Here is a 20,644-nt window from a genome sequence, read left to right on the forward strand (position 1 = left end):
AGCTCTCCGCGCAGGCCTCGATGAAACAATGTGATCCTTTTGTTTTCTGGCCATCCAGTTTCCACAACCAGTCTATTAAAGGTGGCAACGTAGGACAGAAGATCCTGATTACCTTGTCGTAAGGATAGCAGTTCGTTATCAAGGGCCTGTCCTTGAGAGTGTCGAGCAAACAATCTTTCCATGCTGGCCTGGAAACCCTGAAAATTCTGGAGAATGTGATCATCCTGATTTACCAATGGAATAGACCAATCGGCAGCACTGCCACTGAGGTAAGATAGTATAAAGGCTACCTTGGTCTGGTTGTTAGGGAAGGCCCCGGGTCTGCATAGAAAGGGTAAACGACATTGGTTCATAAAGACGGCATATTTCTTGGGATCCCCCGCAAAATGTTCAGGCGGGGCCAAAGGCATGTGTCCAGGTAGATTGATTTGTACCGGGTTATTCAAACCCATTGATGTGGAAGTATCTCCGGAATTAGGTGAAGGAGTGTGCCCTGCCTGGGCCTGCAATAACCTTTTGGCCAGGTCATCTGTTCTTTCCTTGGATAGGATCAGTTCTCTTTTGAGAGCGTTAGTCTCCTGGCGGGCTGAGTGCACTTCTGCCCGTAATTCCCCCAAAAGCTGGGCCAGCTGATCTGTCTCGGAAGTCTCCATAGCGCCCGGGTGGGAAATTGTGGGTAGGCTTCGCGTTCTGTCACGCTCACCTGATTCCCACGGAGGCGCAGGTCTGGCTTCGAGTGCTGATGCTTCTTCTATAGTGAAGCGCAGGACTCTGAAGATGGACTCACTGGCTCGCAGGAATATTCCCCTGTGCGTGAAAAGGGAGTATTACCTACTGACGGAATAATGCTCAAGCCTCCCACTCCCTTCCAACCCTCCACGATACCCTTCCTTGATTCCCCGTGAAGTCTCACCTTAGGGTCTGGAAGGATGTGTTCTCCATCCTGCTTCTGATGCAGGGGCACGTTGAAACCCAGTTACTTCACTGGATTGAGGTTTGATGAGAGTTCAAATAAGCTTGACTATTCAGGTAAGGCGCTGTAAGAGTTCTGTAGCAAGTTCAAAAGTTCAAGCTTAACAATAATGTTCATTGTCTTATTGCAGCAAGCGCTAACGCTTATGTCTTTTTCCCCTTAGGGGCCGGGGTTCGGAATGCCGGAGATATGGCGCCGACCCGAAGTGAAACGTGCAGTTCCGGTAAATGACAGGTAAGTTCTGGATGAGCGTTCGGGTAATGTCTTTGCATTCGCTCATTCAATGTCTTTGTCTTTTTTCCCCATAGGGGCCGGGGTCCGGAATGCCAGGAAGCGGCAGGACCCGAAATGAAATGGGAATGACCCAACAGGTAAGTCTTAGAAGGAAACTGAGCTTTTCCTATTCCCTTCCTTCTCTCACCTTGTGTTCTTGTCTTTTTCTCTCTAGGCTCTGGGAAGTGGCTGCGGATCCGGACGATCGCTGCTGAAGATGGAGGTGCCCTGGAAAGGTGAGTGAAATGCAGCGCTGCAGCGATCGAAGCAAAATGCTTTTAAAATGATGTCTTCCCTTTCAGGATCGTCGGTGTGAAGTCTCTGTGATGCAGCTTTAGCAGGTAAGGTCTTCTTTCTCTCCAATTCTCTCCTAGCAGGTGACCCAGGATGCTGACAGGCGTGGCTGAAGCCCAGATGCTGGAGCTGACACGGTGAGCGTCCAGCTGCGAGGAGCAGAACAACGCGAAGCGTGAGTTGCTGATCGGGCGTGGTTTAAATAGATTTGGAAGAAGTTCCAGGTATCCTTCCACCGATCAGGTATGTATCCTTCCCTGACCACACCCAGGGGAAAGTAGTTCCACAGGTAAAGTAGTTCCATTCAGGCCTCAAGAGGGCCTGGATGTAGCAGCATGGTCTGCATCAGGTAAGTGCACCTTAAAACACTTGAACACATGTCTAGCTTTATGAGCCTGGCGCCTAAGGCGCCAGGACAGGGGTCCAACATGAGCCTGGCGCCTAAGGCGCCAGGTCTGTGTCCAAAGGGCCCCAGCTTGGGCCCGCTGGCACTTCCCTGGGGGAAATGATGCCTGCCTCTGGGGTTGCTGGGTCGGACCTGGCTCCTTGGAGGTAGGCATCATGACACATCACAGGTGTTCTGAAATGTTCTAAATAAACTGAATGGGGGGTGTTCTGAGGACTCAATATGTGTCCGGTTTGTTCGCAAGCAAGCTGAAACTGTTCTAAGAACACTCGCAGTGTCCTGAAATGTTCGCAAATAAACAAAATGGGGGTGTCCTGAGGAGGCTGTCCGTATTGTTCGTTGTCAAGTTGAATGTGTTCTAAGAACACTCGCGGTATCCTGAAATGTTCGCAAATACACAAAATGAGGGTGTTCTGAAGATGTTGTTGAACACTCGCTGTGTCCTGAAATGTTCGCAAATATGAATGGGGGGTTGTGGCTGGCAAGTTGAATGTGTTCTAAGAACACATGCGGTGTCCTGAAATGTTTGCAAATAAACAAAATGGGAGTGTCCTGAGGACACTGTCCGTATTGTTCTCTCTCAAGTTGAATGTGTTCTAAGAACACTTGCGGTGTCCTGAAATGTTCGCAAATAAACAAGATGGTGGTGTTCTGAAGACGCTTCTAAGAACACTCGCGGTGTCCTAAAATGTTCGCAAATAAACAAAATGGGCGTGTCCTGAGGATGCTGTCCGTATTGTTCTCTGTCAAGTTGAATGTGTTCTAAGAACACTCGCGGTGTCCTGAAATGTTCGCAAATAAACAAGATGGTGGTGTTCTGAAGACGCTTCTAAGAACACTCGGGGTGTCCTGAAATGTTTGCAAATAAACAAAATGGGGGTGTTCTGAGGACGCTGTCCGTATTATTCTCTGTCACGTTGAATGTGTTCTAAGAACACTCGCGGTGTCCCTAAATGTTCGCAAATAAACAAAATGGGGGTGTTCTGAAGACCTTTCTAAGAACACTCGCGGTGTCCGGTGAATGTTCCTAGGGGGTGTCCTGAGGACGCTGTCCGTATTGTTCTCTGTCAAGTTGAATGTGTTCTAAGAACACTCGCAGTGTCCTGAAATGTTCGCAAATACACAAAATGGGGGTGTTCTGAAGACGTTGTCGAACAATCGCTGTGTCCTGAAATGTTCGCAAATATGAATGGGGGGTTGTGGCTGGCAAGTTGAATGTGTTCTAAGAACACTCGCGGTGTCCTGAAATGATCGCAAATAAACAAAATTGGGGTTTTCTGAAGACGTTTCTAAGAACACTTGCGGTGTCCTGGGAATGTTCGTAGGGGGTGTCCTGAGGACGCTGTCCGTATTGTTCTCTGTCAAGTTGAATGTGTTCTAAGAACACTCGCGGTGTCCTGAAATGTTCGCAAATATGAATGGGGGGTTGTGGCTGGCAAGTTGAATGTGTTCTAAAAACACTTGCGGTGTCCTGAAATGTTCGCAAATAAACAAGATGGTGGTGTTCTGAAGAAGCTTTTAAGAACATTCGCGGTGTCCTGAAATGTTCGCAAATAAACAAAATGGGGGTGTCCTGAGGACGCTGTCTGTATTGTTCTCTGTCAAGTTGAATGTGTTCTAAGAACACTCGCGGTGTCCTGAAATGTTGGCAAATAAACAATATGGGGGTGTTCTGAAGACTTTTCTAAGAACACTCGCGGTGACCTGGAATGTTCGTAGGGGGTGTCCTGAAGGCGTAGTCGGTATTGTTCACTGGCAAGTTGAATGTGTTCTAAGAACACTCGCGGTGTCCTGAAATGTTCGCAAATAAACAAAATGGGGGTGTTCTGTTGTCAAGTTGAAAGTGTTCTAAGAACTATCACATTGTTCTGAAATGTTCTTAGGGGGTGTCCTGAAAACGCTGTCCGTATTGTTCGCTGGCAAGTTGAAAGTGTTCTAAGAACACTCATAATGTCCGCGGACATTAAAAGTTTCCATAGACCATAGTTGAAATGTTTGACTCTATGGATGTGATATGCTGCGGTGGTTGTGGCCAGGGCATAGAGTCTTGGGTGCATGGCCATCTGGCCATGCACCCAAGACTCTATGCCCTGGCCAAAACCACCGCAGCATATAACATTCATATTTGCTTATAACTTTGGGTGAAAAACAAATGTATAAGCAACAAAGGTATTAGATACTATGGATGTGATATGCTGCAATGGTTCTCCTCATTATTGTATACTTACTGTTTGGTCTAGTAACCGGAGTACATGTATTTCTTGTTAATTTCTGTGATAAAAGAAAATAGCATGTTAGTTTTAGTATTTTGTAATGACTTATTACATTGTATAATCAACATACTTTTTTTTTTGGACCCTCATATTTAGTAGATTACAAATCAGAGTACTGTGCAATTTGCTCAGTTTCTGTATTTGTTGCTAAAATCATTGGGTCTGTGGGAGAAAAAAAAAATCCATGTTGGATTACAAAAAAAAACCTTTTTCTGTTATGCTACAGTTTATTTGTTTGTTTGTTTTCAGTGTTCACTTGTTGTTTCTGGCTAATACTTTATACTTTGGCTTGTTGCATTTTTTTGGAGCAGTAACATATTATTTGTTTGTTTGGATATTATAAAATTTGGAGCAGTTAGATACCAATTGGCGTATTCTAACTGTCTATTTTTTTTATATATTTTAGTGGTATTGATTTATCTCTTTGGATATCGTTAAATTTTGGAACAGTTAGATACCAATTGGCGTATTCTAACTGTGTATTTTTTGGTCTAATTTAGTGGTATTCATTTATCTGATTAGTTGTTGTAGAATCTTTGAGCAGTTAGATAGCTTTTGGAGTATTCTAACAGTTTATATTTTTTTAACACAAGTTTACTTAGGGTTTAAATACAGTTTAGTTATCAAATTTTGGTTTTAGGAACATCAAATAAGCGTTTGTAAGATTTGCTGGTAATCTCTGCTTTAGAGTAATGGCACTATCATTACATTCAAACCATCCACATTTCTTTTTTATATATGCAGTGTAGTGCCCTGAATTGGTTGTGGCTCCTGCGTGGTAGATTATACCTATTGTTGTGAAGGTTTTCTTACCAAGTGATATTTGCCCACGTGTGAATCCAGTCAGCTTGCAGTTGTTTTTGGTACCATCTGCATTGTAACGTAGAAGCATTAGTATTATGTATTTACTATGTGTTTGTATAACTAACGTGGACTGATTATCTGAATTGCAGGTAGAGCATAATCTACCATGGTTTGCATTTTGTACAAGTCGCTGAAATGGAATGGACTCACAATTTGGTATTGATATATATATGAAGCATTCATTGGGGATTTCTTCTTGTGTCACATTGTTGCAGAGAGTGCATGTATGTTTCCACATGTATGAAATCTGGAAGATTTCATTTATAGGTATGTTTTTGTTTTCCAGTACTTGTAGTAAGTACATTAGAAATTCTTGTGGATCTTCCTGTGAGTTTATAGTGAATTTCACCATTCCAGCACAGTAGTCCAATTGTTGTCTTATTCCATAAACACTATACGTGTTGTCACGATTGTTTGCTGCATTTCTGTGAAGTACCAACATTTGCAAGCACAATGGGTCTGTACTGTGTAAGTATATGTTGTCAACAATTGGTGGTAATTGAAATAGAATATTCATTGCTACATTTGCGTAGCAATTTACACCAACTATATTTGAGAATTTAAATGGTCCAGGTAGTCCTGTATCCAACTGCTTTTTTTGGAGTTTGTCTTCCTTCTTTAAAGAATTACCTGGTTTACTTTCCCTAATTGATTCTTTTTTGCTTGTGGTACTTGATGAAGTATTAGTTTCTTTTACTCTCTTTGGAGGATTTGCAGTGACATCCTGTTGTCTTTCTGTTGGATTTATTTTTCTTTTATAACTTTTTACTTTTTGTGGAACAGAATATGTGTTTAGGTGGGGGGTGTATAGTGATCGAAGTCTATTGTATTCTAAAATGCAAGGAATATCAGCGTTTATTTTACTTGCATCAAAGTTGATTAGAAATAGACTGTCAAGTGTACGTAAGCGTGATAGTGCAACGTAGCTCATGCCTTCTTTAAAGACTGTGTTACCAATATCTATCACTGCTTTGTCTAGGGTAAGACCTTGTGATTTATGAATCGTGACTGCGTATGCAAGAGTTAGAGAAAATTGTTCTCTGCGTACATACATATCTTTGAAGAGAAGGAATCTAGCTGTTGAACGTCCTATCCAATTTACTTCTGAAAGTTTGTCAAAGAGTATATTGACAAACTGAATTTTGTTGTCGCGTGGGTATGTTTGAAAGACAACAACTTTACCCAGTGCTCCATTAACTAGTCCTTGGTCCACGTCAAGGTTACGTTTAAGCATTACTCTGCAATTTAAGGATCATTTTAATATCTTTTCTAAGCCTGCTGTGTTTGAGATTGATTTTTCTTAACTATTTAGTCTTGTTGTGGCTTGGTCACACATGGGTAGTGTCATACCATGTACATCTAGTTTGTCTGTGGCGCTAATTTCCATTGTTGGTTGCATTTCTTTACTTAGCATGATTTCATTCAATTTGAAACAGCTTGCAAGAGTTGGCATTAAGGCCATACAATTGACATTTTTGTGGGCTAATTGTTCCATAACATCTGCAGCACATGCATTATCACCATAAAGTGCATTAATGTGCCGGGTTTTCAATATTGCTTCTGCTTCTTTAGAAAGTATACCAACTCTGATACTTTTTAAAATGTTGGCATAAGTGAGATCTGCAGATTGCCGCATGTTTTCTGTTAATTCTCTGTAGTGGAAATGTTGCCAAAGGTTGACATTTCCAATGCTGCCAACAGTTTTATGGCAGAGTTTGTGTCCTAATGTTTTAAAAATAGGCTCACCTTTTACTGGTGTTAATTGAAGCAGATCTCCAAAAACAATAATGTGTTTTCCTGCAAAGAGCTCTTCATAGTCTGTTTTGAGTACTTCTTGTAATCTGAGGTGAATCAAAGCTAACATCAGGTTGGAGACCATGCTCACTTCATCTATTAGTAGCATTTTCATTTGTTTCAATACTCTGCATAGTTCCATTGCAGCTTCTGCAGAAAGTTTGTAATAGTCTAATTAGTTCTGGTGTTCTACTGGTAATAGTAGTAATCGGTGTAATGTAACACCACCTATGTTTTAGGCAGCTAAACCTGTGGGGGCAGTGACAACAGCTGACAGCTTGTTGTTTGTCAATTGTTGAAGGAACTTACTAATGATTTTGATTAGGAATGTTTTGCCAGAACCAGCCTCACCACTGACGTACAGTAGTATAGGTTTATAATTATGGCAGGAACATTCTTTATGTTCATGTTTTACACCATGTGCAATTTGTTTTGTTACTTCTTGAAAAATGCTACGTTGCTCATTGTTTAGTTTTGATTGTAGTATAGTTAAGTCTTCTTTATCTTCATACTGACACATGGTGTTTTCTACTTCTATCATAGCTAATTCTGCCTCATTTATTATTAGTGGTTCTCCCAGTGGTTCTTGGCTTCCTGTTACAGAAAGTTGACTACTGTCAGGAGTGTCCTTATCTAGTTGGGCTTGGAGTTGTTCTTCGTGTTGCTGTTCATTGTGCAACATTGTTTTGTACTGTGTAAAGTTTACATCAGTTATAGTGATTTCATTTGCTTTGAAAGCATCCTCATATGAGTCATAGTTATCTAGTATTTGTTCTTCTTTTCTCCATGGTTTGAAGAGTTGTAGCAGTGACATGTAATATACTTCTTTATGTTGAGGAGTCTTTAATGACAATTTGATATGATTAATTAAATTTGGTTTAGTGAGTTTAACTAAGCTGCCTTCACAGTTTGTCACTCTATATTTACCTTTTTTTTCCATCAGGTTTCATATTATTTTTGTATGTGTAGTTTTGGGCTATGTGGTATAGACACATGTTTTCCAAAGTATTACTTCTGTTTGGGTAGTATGTGTCCAATACATTGTTTTTTAAAATGTCTTGGCTGTTGGGATCACGTTTGGCTATTGTTTCTATATCTTCACATGATTTTAGAACTCTTTTTCTAGATTTAGCTGGACCAAGACTTAGCCATACTATATTTTCAGATTTACCTTACAATGCAGTACCAGTTAAATGATCAGCTGCTTCATATGATCCACATTCTCTATGGGTGAGCATTTTTATGCCCAAGCTGTATAATTTCTGAGACACTGTTTTATCTGATGACAGGTCATTCCAGAGGTCTTGGAGCTCTATCTTTTCTGCTTTAGTTAAGTATGATGTGACATATTGTGCAACTGCAGTAGAATTGTCTGCAATGTACTGCACATCTATGCTTGCATTCCATAAGTGGGCAATGATTGCATTATAATCATTGATATATTTTTCTTCTTCTTTTCTTTTTATGTAATATGTATTTTTAGGTGACTTAACTTTAACACTATGTCTAACTGAAGACATGAGGTTGTTCACTTGACCTGTATTTGTAACTGGTCTAGGGAAACCAAATTGGCATTTGGTGTAGTATTTCCCTTTGTTTTTGTATTTGCGACGACAATATTTTCCACATTTGTGTCTTTGAAATTGTAAAATTTGTGCATGAAGATCACTATTTGTGGCTTCTGCTGGAATTTCACAAGTGACATATTTTTCAATAAACTGCAAAACAGTGGCATCACTGTCTTGAGCAAATTTAGGAGCATCTTTAATCCATAAAAGCATGTGGATATGTGGTGCTCCTCTGGCTTGGTATTCCTTTCTCCAAAAGAAGTGTTGCACTTCTCCAAGGGGAGGAACAATTTTATTACAAATAAAATGTAGCATAGCAATGAAGTGATGGTGAAAATATCTTGAAACATTAACAGGATCCAAAGAACAAAGTTCTCCAGGTGTTAGTATATCTATGTTCGTTTTGTTTTTATTTGATATGCGTAGGAAATCATGTAAATCTTCCCATGTACATTCTGCACAACTTAATGTAACAAACCAAGTGGGTGGGCCAAGGTTTCTGATCATACAACGTACATTTCCATGACGTCGAAACCAGTACTCTTTAGTACCACGCATATTTGCAAATAGATTTCTAATATTTGATTGTAAAACCTCATCCTTTTGTTGCACTTTTTCTAATAATTGTGTAGCTGTCATATTTTGAAAGTGTGATCCTGATTTTAATATGGGTGCAACTCCGTAACATAAAGTTGCTAGTTCACTTTCAAAGAGTAGGTGGAATATGTATTCCACATTTTGTCTAAATCTGGGATCTTCAGAATGCATCCGTAATGTGCGGTATTCTGAAGCTGATATTTGAATAGGTCTATCATCATACCTTCCTCCTTTGCCGGTAGGAAAGTGTAGAGGAAAAGCATGTGCTTCTATACTTTTTTCCTATGTGCTGATTGGCGATCCTTTTGTTTGACGCATTTGGTACGTTTCCAGTACATCTTCTATGGTGTAATTAGAGTGCAAAGGATGAATTGTATAATGGTCTAAAGTATTTGATATTGTAGCAGGATCTAGTAGCTCAAATTGACCAGCTTCTTGTGTTTCTTGAATTATTTCAGTTGTATCTTCCAAGTTTCTTCAATATTAATTTCTTTGTAATATTCATTATTCTCTTTAAGATATTGGAAGGCTTGTCTAACTTTATGTAAATCTACCAGCTATTGCCATATTTTGTTGTCTTTTGTAGGTACTCCATTTACTAAGATAATTAAAGATTGCTGCATTGGACGTTGCACTCCTAGAGTATGCACATTTTCTTTTAGATCTAATGGTAAATAAACTACTTTTCCAATTCAGATGGATGTAATTTTGCTGTTTTTGGTTGAAGGTGTATTATTGCTTGAAATGGGTGTACTGAATTATGATGCTCTCATATAAATTAAGTTGTTGTAGGGGTTTTGGTACTGGGTATAATTCCAAATTATTTGTGATAGCACGTGAAGGAGTTTGGTTGTTGTCAAGTTTTGTAGTGCAGTAACTGCAAAGTATTAAGGGGCCAGTTATTTCGTATTTGTTTTCTGCTACAAGGTAGAGAGCTAATTCAAACCATTTAGAATCTTCATTGTCTTCTATTTTGTATGATAGGTCTACAGTTTTTGAGTTACTTTTATAAACATTTCTACGGCAACATACACATACATGGTTTGTTACTTCAGCTGATGTACTTTTAAATTTTAGTATTTCTTTTTTGTATGTGTTTAGCAAAAGTTTGCCATGTGTAGAATTGTTGCTTAATTGGTTTAAAGCTATTTCATTCTGTAAATGGCTTTCACTTCCAAAATATGTTTTTTCTGGATATAGTCAATTTCTTCAAGTAGGTCTTTTGCTGTACCCTGTAGAAGGATGTTATTTAAATTTGCTAGTGCTAAAGCAGGACTTTTAGCATATTACAGTTTATAGACTAGATTTCTTATAATTGAATGATGTGTTGATATCCTTTTGATATCATGGAAAGTGGTTTTACAAGTAGGTCCTGTAATGCAGGCCAATTAATGTCCTTGTAGTCCTGTGTACTTGCACACTGGACAGGTATCCATATTTTGCAGTAATTTAATTTTGATTTTGTCTTTGCTTTTTACATATTTATTGAGGAATTGGCGTAAAGATTTGAAACATTGTTTGGGAATGTTACACATTGACGTGCATGACCATTTGTACACTAGACGTTCTGATTCAGTTGAATGGAGGTGTAATTCTAAGTTTTCAGGGCATATTTTTGTAAAGAGTACTTCTTGTTCCATTATGGTATTATTCACTTTTTCATAACCTCGACCACTGCTATGTATGGCAATTGTCTTTGTTTGCTTTTGTTTGTACGCTTCTTCATTAAAATATGGTTCTGTGCTCGTAGTGTGATTCGATTCACCTCCGCAGATACTTAAGAAGTTCTTTCTGTTGACATTTTGCTTATTGAGAAGTCTTTTTTGTAATTTAGTTATTAGTTTTGTTAGTGGTTTCATTTTGTTTAACAGTAAAATAAATAACTTTCTTTTGAGAAGAATTGCACTGTCCATCAACGCTTCTAAGATTAATTTCCTACGATAGGTTTTAAGCATTAAACCTGATTTCTCTCCTGTTTTTATAAGATTTTGAAGGACTTTGTGACGGTACATTTTGGCTAAAATGCTTTTCTTGGTATGCTTACTTTGCACTATATTAAAATTTAAAGAAGTAGTTTTATCTGTAGTAATAGCTGATTTTCTGTTAATTTGTTTTGGTTTGTTTTACATTTTGATAGATGAGGCAAAGTTTTTGTACTGGAAACTTCTTGTGTTTCACTAAATGACTGTATTAGCTGTTTTGTTTCAACTTTTTTTACAATTCTGCAAGAGATGGATGCTTATGTTGGACACTTTTATTTTCATTTGCTCTACTTCTGCGTTGCTTTCTACGGACTTGGCTTTTGGTAGGCATTCTTTAGGATCTGTTGAAAAAAATAAAGAATGTTTTCTGCAATGTATGTGTGCTGTGTGCATGAGTGTTTGAGTAAGATGATAAAGATGTATGTAATGGTGTGTGATTGTGCATTGGGAACTACAACTAGTAGGGATAGCTATTCTTGAATTTATGTGTTACTAAACTGGGGTTCAGATGACAAAAAAAAGTAAGCTAGTGGTGTGGAAAAGTACAAATAATAAATCTAATGTATACAATTAAAACAGTTGTGTGTTCTATAATATGAAAATTGCAGCCGTTCAGTTGGGTAATTTGTGTGTCCAAAAATAGGAATTTGTGGGCCATTCTGGCTGCAAATCGCTGTTTAAGACATGGAGATTTTTGGACAAAATGGTACACAATCTCTATTTTTAGGCACAGAAATAGCTTGTATTAACTTTACAGTATGTTTGAGTAATAAAACAAATATTATGGTGATATTCTACTTACTTTTTTTCTTAAATTAACAGGTAACTTCTTAGTTCTTCGTTGTTCTTCAAATTCGGCTGCTTCTTTTCAGGAGACTGGTCTTCACTGCAATTGTAAAAGATTCAAATTAGTAATTTTGTTTGTATATAGCGCTGTTTTTAATTTAGATATTGATTTTTTTAATTGAGATCCTCAGCGCCGTCTTCAAAACCATTAAACTAATTTATTTACATAAAATACATTGCATCAGTTCACTACATATGATATGTTCTTAATGAACAAATTGTATTGAATGACTAACTGTAGCAAAAAAAATATCTTTACTATGTCTTGTGAAATTTATAATATACCAGTGAATACCACTATTTCTGTAACTAAGCTGTTCTAGGTAATAGCGCCTCAATGTCATTTCTAAATTAAAGTAATTGAGTAAATAAATAAATAAAAACAAAAAAATATGAAATTGTATAAGTATTTTTTTAAAGATTTAAACATAGATTGTGCTTGAATGCAATTTTGTTTTAATATATGTAGTCTATATATTTCATTTAAAAAATGTTAGTTTAACATGATTTGAGTGTGTGTGTATAAAGAAAGTAAATAGTATAGAGGTTTATAAGTGATAGTTGATTTTAGGAAATTGAAAAAATACAGTAAATTCATTTTACAGATTACACAAGCTAAAGTCTGTTTGAAAATGTGTTCATCTACTGTACAGAAAATATGCACACCTGAAGTTTGTGTTCATGCATATGGATATGAATGGAGCTGCTAATAGAAATCTTCGGGACTTGTACAGTATTTCTGGTAGATCGTGCTTGCCAATGATATGACACACATGTACATGTCTTGAATGTGATTGGTGCATGGTCATGTGACTTCTTAGCTACATCCAATGAGGGAATGGCAGAGAGAGTGAAGTGGAAATGGTAGAAGGGCTGTTCATGTTACGATACGTCCGCGGACATGGCGGTAGTTCTCGGACATCGGGAGTTACATCCAGGGATTTTTGGGTTCAGAAGTCATGCAAATGAGAATGAGCACTGAAAGGGATTGGTCAGGAAAGTTTAGTGGGTGTGATGTGCCAGAAGAGAGTTTCTCATATACTGTTTTTGCTGAGAGAACAACAGATAGCTATGTCTGTGTGTTTTAGGAAAAAGATTGTATGGATTTTGGGAGATTCATGGATATATTGGTTGAAGGTGCATGCAGAAAGCTGTGGAGTAGCTGTAGATCTTGGATTCCCACATGTGGAAATACACTGGCATGCAGTACGTGGAATGAAGTGGTTGGACTTGCTACCTCTCTGTGCTACTTTGGAGACAGAGCAACATCCAGACATAATTGTAATTCATTATGGAGGGAACAGTTTAGGACATGTGACTGGAATTGTTTTGCAATTTGCTATGAAAGAAGGACTTGGGAAGGTTAGGGACATGTTTCCTAATTCTCAAGTGATATTTTCACAGATTGCGCAGAGATAAATGTGGCTTCGTTCTTCTTCATTTGGTCCACAAATGTAAAAAACAAGGCGCAATGTTAATAAAGCTGTTTGTGCCTTTCTAAAAGATTTTGGCATGTCTTCTTTTCACAATGAAAATATTCTGTTTCGTAGTACAAACATTCTTCGCAGAGATGGAGTCTATCTTACTTATGGTGGCAATTAGATTTTTCTGAGAAATGTACAAAATGCATTGCGACCTTTTTTGGAATTACAACATCCATTTTGAAGTAGGTGTTAAGAATTTATAATTTTTGACTTACAAACACCTCTCAAAGGCTCTTTTCAGAGCCACCACTTCCTCCCAGAGAAAATTGCAATGTTTGTGATAGGGTAGCAACGCAATTTTTCAAATGTTCGCAAACTGTCTGCGGACTTCTAAAAAATACGAAGGGCCCTGCTTCATTTATTTTCACTTCTATTTTTTAACTGTGAAAGGCGGCTCTGAAAAGAGCCTTATTCTTTTTTTTGATTTTTGTTATTTTGTATTTTTTTTGGTTTTTTATACACGACACACTAGGAGAGGAGGGGAAAGGAAGGTAAAGGGGGGGACAGCAACCACAGGGATAAGAAAGGGTGAGCTGAGAGAGGAAGATGTAGAGTGGGTTTTATTTGGGTAGTGAGCAGATCTTCTTGTGCTCTGAGACGATAGTCTCAAAAGCACTACGAAGTCGCTCCCCCCTGCAGAGTACTGTGTCACAGTACATGCATACAACTGTGACCCTCGAAAGGTAAGGGTCATCAGCATTCTGTATGGCCTGTGAGGCAGCTTGAGGAAGACGCTGTCCCACAGAGGTGGTCCTTGTGGTGACAGGATCAGAAACAGAGGATGAAGTAGAGGAAATCAACCTGCTACGTTCTTCGCAAGGTACAACCCTGCAAATAGCCCCAGAGTGAAATGACCTCAGGTGTCGCTTCATAGTAGTGGTCCCAAAGCTGTACTTACCGTGCTTCTTGCGACTCAGTATCATTTTCCACTCATTGCAGGTAACACGGTTCGCACGAGCCTTAGGAATAGTCCCATAAATAACCGCCACACCCAAGACTCACACCTAGTGCAGGTAGTAGGGATTTCCTCTACCTCATTCTCATCATCCTCTTCTTCCTCCTCTGCATACTCACTCCTGTTCCCCTCTTCAGGGCCTTGGGGAGGTGGTGGTGGTGGAGGGGGTGGGGGTGGTGCTGAAGCAGGTGCAGCACCAGGTGGCAGTAGTTCAGCCATGGATGCCATCTCGATGATGGTGTAATCTGCAGGTGGCAGCAAAAATCGCTGTGTTCTGAAGAATAGCCAGAAACACAATGAGAATAAGCTCTAGGGCGTGGTCTTTTATAGGGGTGCTTGTGCACGGTCCGCGGACATGCGCGCTGTACGCGGACAGATTGAACACAAAAAAAAGTTTGAAAAGTTTCAAAAGGTATGTAGAAACTCAGGATTACTATGTGGGACTTGTGCCATGGTTAGATTTTATTGAAAAATATTATGGATTAATTGAAAATGTACTTTTAAATTGTTCGGGGACACAAACAGTGTCCGCATTCAGAACACGCGATCAACGTGGGTGCGGTCATATGATCCGTTCGCGAACAAGTCCGCGAAGGAAGCGCATGTCCGCAGGACACCAAATGCACAGAGATTGGTTAGCGCGTGCGCGTTAATGTTCTACGGACACTGTTCGGGTCCTGAAGTAATTAAAAATGCGTCACACGTGAAACGAACATTTCAGGACACTGCGTGTGTTCTTAGAACAGTTTAAACTTGCTAGCGAACAGTAAGGACAGATATAGTGTTCTTCAGGACACGTCCATTTCGTTTATGTACGAACATTTCAGGACACCAGTTGTGTTCTTAGAACAGTTTCAACTTGCTAGCGAACAGTACGGACAGGTATAGTGTTCTTTAAGACACCTCCATTTTCGTTTAATTACGAACAATTCAGGACACCGCGTGTGTTCTTAGAACAGTTTGAACTTGCTAGCGAACACTACGAACAGGTATAATGTTCTTCAGGATACCTCCATTTTCGTTTACGTACGAACATTTCAGGACACCAATTGTGTTCCTAGAACAGTTTAAACTTGATAGCGAACACAACGGACAGATATAGGGTTCTTTAGGACACTTTAATTATTTTTTTTTACGAACATTTCAGGACACCGCGTGTGTTCTTAGAATAGTTTCATCTTGCTAGCGAACACTATGAACAGGTGTAGTGTTCTTCAGGACACCTCCATTTTAGTTTATTTACGAACATTTGAGGACACCAATTGTGTTCTTAGAACAGTTTCAAGTTGATAGCGAACATTACGGACAGATATAGTGTTCTTTAGAACACTTTAATTTTAGTTTCTTTACGAACATTTCAGGACACCACGTGTGTTCTTAGAACAGTTTGAACTTGCTAGCGAACAGTACGAACAGGTATAGCGTTCTTCAGGACACCTCCATTTTCGATTATTTACGAACATTTCAGAACACCTGCACTGTCCGCGGAGACCTACATTGTTTAAAAAAAACAAAAAATGAAACTATTTACAATACAATATAAAAATTAAACTTTATTTAACATATATTAATAATTTATGACAGAGAAGGTGAGGCAGAAACAGAAACAAAAACAGGAGAATTAGGGGTTTCAACATGATTGTTATTAGGTGAAGAAGGGATGGAAGTCTCATCAAAATGTTTTGGGTTATTGAGAGGGTTTGGGGATAATTGACTGGGATATGGTGAGGAGGGACAAGTACATGTGGGGCAATGGTACGAGGTTTTTGGTTTAAAATGATCTTCCACAAGAGTTTTCAATTTATTAAAATTAGTCAACAATAAATCAATGTTTTCTTCTACACTGTGAAAAGTGTTATCCATAACAGGTTTTTCTGAAGTGTTTTCAATTTTGGTGTGCTATGTACAAAAAAATAAATATATATGTTAAATGTATACAAAATAATAATAATTCAATGGTTTATATTATAAAGTGTTACCATTAGTTTCAATATCATGTGACATTTCTTCATGTGGGAAATGCTCCTCTAGCCATTCAAGAGTACTAGACATTTATGTGAGAAAAAAAAAAAAAGATAATATATTTTTTTATCTAATACAGAAAGTTTATAAATATATGAATAAAATTAAGTACACTTACTATTTCAGGTAAAATATGTCCTATGTACTCAGTGGGTCTGCTCTTGTTCTCAGTTCTATCGTGTTTGTGAGGTAATTATGTTGGAAGCCAATTTATCTTCTTGTGGTATATTCCATTTTAGAACATAGTGCATTTAAATGAATGGTTAGTGTGTTGTATATATGGGTTACATTTCTTATGTATTAGTACATATAATGTGTTTATGTGCTCCTTTTTGAATTTGTTAAATGTTCCTATGTTATGATATAACAATCAAACATACCCCCCAGAGTTTTTAGGTAGTGGTACTGTTCTTCGAACATGTCCGCGAACATTACATGAGTTTGCGGACATCAAGTACAGTAAAAGAGATTCAGTCAGTTCCATATGACATGTATATAAAGTCAAAGTCATTATTGTTAAGTTGCACTACTAAAAACCTATGAAAATCAGTGAAAAAACTTTGTTAAATGGACGTTATGGTTAAGTTGCGCTGCTAAAAACCTATGAAATTCAGTGAAAAAACTTTGTTAAAGGGACGTTATCGTTAAGTTGCTCTGCTAAAAACCAATGAAATTCAGTGAAAAAACTTTGTTAAAGGGACGTTATGGTTAAGTTGCGCTGCTAAAAACCTTTCAAATTCAGTGAAAAAACTTTGTTAAAGGGACGTTATGGTTCCAAGTAAAACCGAAAAACCCTTGAAATTCGCCAGTTATGGTAAGCTAAGCAACCATAACTCGCACCACCACCGTGCACTGCTAACACCCAGGACATCAAAGATGACATCACAAATGTCATTGATGACATCACTGATGACATCACATGTCTGACTCCCCCTTTTTTCCTTTCCTGACATATCTAGGCCACATGATTTTCTTCAGTAACAGTCAGGAACTAAATATTGTAAATGTACTATATTCGTAGACTTATCCTTCAAGTATGTTCTTACAATAATTCCCTTATGGTCCAGTCATATCATATGAAACATATACATAGGGGAAGACACAACCTTGAAAGACAGCAATCCTTTTTGTGCATTAAAATTATCAGTAGATTTATCAGCACTTTCTGTTAGTTTTAATGTTTTTTTATTACTGTACTTTCCCTGTATATACTCATATTTTAATATGTTGTACTCACACAATTTTCCTTAGGGTCCAGACACATCATGTGATATATATAGATAGGGTAAGTAACAGCTTTGAAAAAGAGCAATCATTTCTCTGCATAAAGGTAATCAGTTAGGTTATGAACACTTTCTGCTACTATTGCTGTTTTTTTTTTTCTTACTTCAATTCCCTTGTATATATTCATATTTGTATGTGGTGTTGTCTCTTTGTGATTTGTCTATAATAATGCAATTATGTAGTAAATTGGTTTTATTACATACTTATCACAAGTTTCACTGTACGCAAAACTGTAATATAAAAACAGTTATCATTTCACTATTCAACATGGCAAGCTTATGAATATTTTAGTTTCTTGAGTTTGTTTTTATTGGCTGCTGAAGGGACTTTTTTCCAAGTAGCCTCGCAGTTTCTTTTTTGTTGTCTTAGGTTTTTAAGGAATGGTGTATGCCATTTATTCAGATGCATTTTGGGCTTACTTGGTCTGAGTTTAAGAGGGGCGATTAAGTCCAGTGAAGTGGACATAATTTTGTTATACTCTTAAACCAAAGTCTCAGGGTCCAAGTTGTCAGGGAGTGTGTTGAGTGTAGGGAGTACGTTCGGGATAAGTCGCTCCACAGTGATACTCTTTTTATTTCTCGTGAGTGTGGGTGGAGCCCTACTGGTCGGCATAGGTGGAGGTCTAGTGGTGGAGAACGAGAACGATACCAGGTGGTGGTCAGTCCAAGCAAGAGGTGAGATGTCGGTTATGTTAGCTAGACAGTTAAAGTCTGCCACCCAATCGAGTATTCTACCTTTGGTATGGGTAGGTTTCGTGCTTCTTTGGGTGAATCCTAGTTCGGTAAGCGTATTAAGTATGGAGATGGCAGGTTGGTCTTCTAGTCATTGAAACCCATTTTAAAGTCTCCAAGGGTGAGTACATGGGTGGAATTTTTAAGGTTGGTGGAGAGGATGGTATTAATGTCCTCGTCAAAAGTGCCTATTGGGCCTGGAGGGCGATAGATCACATGAATGTTAAGAGTCTGGGCATTGTTAATGGGAACTTTGACTGAGAGTAGTTCGCAAGAGGGGGCATTGATGGTGGTAGCCAATCTCATAGTAAGACTACATTTATGGATGATGGCCACACCTCCTCGTCTAGAGTTGGGTCTGTCTTGTCTCAGGATGGAATAGTTTTCTGGGACTGCAAGTATAAGCATAGGGCCAGCTGCCGGATGGAGCCAAGTCTCTGTGATAGCAAGGAAGTCAAGGTATTCTATAAGAATCAGGTCTGCAATTTCAGTTGCATGAGCTACTAGCGATCTGGCGTTAATCAGGGCTACCTTGATTTGAGGGCTCGCTGTAGTTGTGGCAGTTGAGGTGGGAGTAGATTCCTGTGTTATTTTAGTACTGCTCAGAGTGGTGGGACTGTGAGGGGGTTTAGGGTGGTAATTCTGAAATGAATTAGGTTTAGGGGTGTTTAGGCTAGTAGTCGTGGATCTTAGTCTTTGAGGCATTAAACGGTTCCTGTCTATGGTGAGGCAGGGGCGGCTATTAGGTAGCACTGGAAGTGAGTCACCACTTATAGCATTTATATCTGGAGGAGAGCTACTGGTGGATTTAATGTTAGGTATAGTTGAATACATAGTGAGTGGAAGTTGGGGTGGCATGCTAAATAGTACTGTAACATTTATAAGGAGCAAGGAGCAGGCAGACAGGCAAATAAACAGGGAAGACATGCTAAGAAGTTATAGCAAATATGTTCATGGAGGGTAATTAGTCTGGTGCTTGGGAGAGAGACTCGGACTAGGGTCGATGGAAGGATATGTCTCTTGGACTGTGTAATGGCGATGGACGTGTCACAGGGCAGGGAGAGGAGCTGATCTCAGTTAAGAGAGTGGGTAGTCTCAGTGCTCTTGAGGCATGTATCTCTTGCACAGGCAGTGACAGAGCATCAGTGGGCACTATAAAGGAGCTGACCATCCATTGGCAGTGCTATGCCACCATGAGAGGCTGACATTATTTGGAAGAAAGCGGATTGTTTGGGGTGCATGTAGGTGGCACTTGGAAGTAGTCTAGGAACACTGGTGGCTAGCAAGCAGTAATGACCTGTAGGCAGGATATGCATGCATTATGAGCCTTCAAAAATTTAGATAAGGCAATAGGGCAGTCTGGCATGAGCAATATGTAGAGTCAAGACTGGGTTAAGATGACACGTGTAAACAGATGCAAATCAAACAGTACAGGTTTACCTAGAAGCACTAGATCCCACTAGGGTAGAAATTGCAGGTATCAATTGAACAGTAAGCGTTCACCAAAATTCGAAAATTACAATAGAGGTTAAAGTGGCAGATGCTAACTTTGGTATGTGCAAGCAACAGCTGTTGAGCTATGTGGAGTCACCTAGCTTTGCAGCGTTATTAGGGACTGGGTTATAATATGCAGACAGAAGGTGCCAATTGACACAAGGGTACACCTAGGGTCATGTTCAAAGTAAGTACAGTTTGCAGGGCAGTGACTATAGTCAAGACGGGTAACCAAGAGGTGGTATAGTGTTCCGTGACAATGCCGGTTTTTTTAGTTTTTTTTTTTACAGACACTCATAGGAGAGTGTTACTGGTGATATGTGAGCAGTATAAGAGTTATTTGGAGCGATGAGTGGCTAGATAGTACTACCATTAGGGAGCGTGTTATTACGTACCATATCATAGATGAGTTCCAAACTTATTAGGCTTGCGATGTGATGTTCAAGGAGCAGGGGTTCCGGATTTTTAGGTAACTGCTGTATGCTTGATGTCAGATAGTTTGGCAGGTTGGGCCCTGCTAGAGCGTGGTAAAAGTTGTGGGGATGGCTGGACCCTAGTCTAGAATTTCTCAATGAGACAGAACAAGGTTGTTTGGGTGTAGGTTTCCTGGCGAAGTCATGTAGCCAAAGGTCTGGGTCGTTGAGGTAAGGGTTGGTCAGAGGGTCATCCATGGTTGAGTGAAAAGGAAGTTGTTGGTGTAAATTAACAATGTTACCCCTAGGGTGTTTTATGTGCATAGTAGGGTACGTGTACAATATGTGTTGGGAGGCACAGAAGGGTGACAAAAGGATGTATGTGTAGTAT

Source organism: Ambystoma mexicanum, chromosome 3q (assembly GCF_040938575.1).
Source record: "Ambystoma mexicanum isolate Mex_15411 chromosome 3q, UKY_AmexF1_1, whole genome shotgun sequence".
Lineage (NCBI taxonomy): Eukaryota > Metazoa > Chordata > Amphibia > Caudata > Ambystomatidae > Ambystoma > Ambystoma mexicanum.